At 47.4% G+C, this 2,500-nt stretch overlaps 1 non-coding gene across 1 annotated transcript in view; it reads right to left on the reverse strand.

Moving 5' to 3' along the window:
• LOC123719085 overlaps positions 1-1,239 on the reverse strand; it is a 1,906-nt gene extending 667 nt beyond the window's left edge. The window contains exon 1 of the ribosomal RNA XR_006755151.1: positions 1-1,239. This exon is cut by the window's left edge and continues 667 nt beyond it. This is a non-coding gene — a ribosomal RNA (small subunit ribosomal RNA).
• Between the last annotated feature and the right edge of the window lie 1,261 nt (positions 1,240-2,500).

A 2,500-nucleotide genomic window follows, 5' to 3' on the forward strand; every position in this document is an offset into this window, starting at 1 on the left:
ACTCCTGGTGGTGCCCTTCCGTCAATTCCTTTAAGTTTCAGCTTTGCAACCATACCCCCCCCGGAGTCCAAAATCTTTGGTTTCCCGGAAGCTGCCCGCCGAGCCATTGTAGTAACGTCGGCGGATCGCTAGATGACATATTTACGGTTAGAACTAGGGCGGTATCTAATCGCCTTCGAACCTCTAACTTTCGTTCTTGATTGATGAAAACACCTTTGGCAAATGCTTTCGCTGATGTTCGTCTTGCGACGATCCAAGAATTTCACCTCTAACGTCGCAATACGAATGCCCCCAGTTATCCCTATTAATCATTACCTCGGAGTTCTGAAAACCAACAAAATAGAACCGAGATCATATTCTATTATTCCATGCACGAAATATTCAAGCGGCATATTGAGCCCGCTTTGAGCACTCTAATTTGTTCAAAGTAAAATTGTCGGCCCACCTCGACACTCACCGAAGAGCACCGCGATAGGATTTTGATATTGAACCGGCGTTTTACCGCCGGCTCACCGACGATATGCTCCGCAGACGTGTCAGTATCACCGCGGATGCGGTGCACCGACAGCGCGGCGCACAAATGCAACTACGAGCTTTTTAACCGCAACAATTTTAGTATACGCTATTGGAGCTGGAATTACCGCGGCTGCTGGCACCAGACTTGCCCTCCAATTGTTCCTCGTTAAAATATTTAAAGTGTACTCATTCCGATTACGAGGCCTCGTAAGAGTCCCGTATCGTTATTTTTCGTCACTACCTCCCCGTGCCGGGAGTGGGTAATTTGCGCGCCTGCTGCCTTCCTTGGATGTGGTAGCCGTTTCTCAGGCTCCCTCTCCGGAATCGAACCCTGATTCCCCGTTACCCGTGACAACCATGGTAGTCGCAGAAACTACCATCGAAAGTTGATAAGGCAGACATTTGAAAGATGCGTCGCCGGTACTGGACCGTGCGATCGGCAAAAGTTATCCAGATTCATCAAAATTAACGACTTCGGACGCATGGCCCTCCGCCGATTGGTTTTGATCTAATAAAAGCACTCATCCCATCACTGGTCAGAGTTCTGATTGCATGTATTAGCTCTAGAATTACCACAGTTATCCAAGTAACTGAGTAAGATCTAAGGAACCAAAACTGATATATTGAGCCATTCGCGGTATCGCCTTAATACGGCTTGCACTGAGACATGCATGGCTTAATCTTTGAGACAAGCATATAACTACTGGCAGGATCAACCAGGGAGCTGCTTACGCAAACGACACGCCTACACCGCGGTCACGCGGCTTCGGCGAGCCGCTGGCTCGGCGGCGTCGAGGGGCGCGCGCTTGCGCGCGCGCCTTCTCGACACGCGTGAACGTAACGCGTCGAATTTGCACGCGACGCGACGTTCGCGCTTCATATCGATAGACTAACTTTGACCGGTCTACGAGCGGCCGTCCCGTCACGATCTCGCAACGAGGTGATGTACAACGATGCTCGACCACTGTGAGGGACATAAAACTGCAACGAACACGACCCCGCGGGCGGGAATCGATGTTGTGACAATTTGAAAATTGAACATTCATCTAAACGCAACTTCTCAATTTTTATTCAATACGTTATTGTAAACATATTAAAACTCGGCTGGCAATTACATGCGCACACACACGCATGATTCGCACTAGATACGATCAACGCCCGGAGCTTGAGGGATAAATTCCAACACGACGCTGCGCACACCGTTTCGACGATGGGCGCGTGTGCGTCCTCTTTTATACATTCTTTCCATATACGGTCGCCGTGGCGACCGCGCACGTGTCGAACACGCTAGGCGCCCTGCGTTGAGGTGTGCCTAGAAGCGTATTCTTTTAACATCACAGATAACACCGGGGGAGACGGTCCCAAATCTTGGTCGATTGGTAACATCACCATACGGTCTGCGAACGCGGTGCTATAATATAATTTTATATTATATTATATAAAATATGAGGAGGAGTAGTATGTATATTCTTTGTTATTTTGTGTTGACACAAGAGAGATATATAAAATGTACTATACACCACACACACAGAGAGAGAGAGAGCTGGGAAAGATCTCGGCGGTCTCGCATTCGAAATACGAATTTGATATAATTTCCTCCGAAAATCCATACCCATATCTATATCATCCATGCGCGAATATATGTATATAATATTCTCACACTTCGCACAAACACAAAAACAAGAACACATTCTCTCTCGTCCGTCGTTCGTGTCTATTTGAGACGAACGACGCGCGGCAACGAGAACGAGTCGACGCTGTGCGCACGACTGTTTCGCTCCACATCTATACCGAGAGCAATAGTCCGCGTCGGCATTGGAGCGGACGTCGAATGTTTCTCGTAGAGCGAGCGAGAGAGAGACGATTTTTCATTTTATTATGTATGTGTATTGGCGTGCAGTAGTAGCACGTAGTAGTACTAGTAGTAGTAGTAGTAGTAGTAAAAAAATATTATTATTTATTTTATTGACTGATATGATTTTGT

This window comes from Pieris brassicae, unplaced genomic scaffold (assembly GCF_905147105.1).
Source record: "Pieris brassicae unplaced genomic scaffold, ilPieBrab1.1, whole genome shotgun sequence".
Taxonomy (NCBI): Eukaryota; Metazoa; Arthropoda; class Insecta; order Lepidoptera; family Pieridae; genus Pieris; species Pieris brassicae.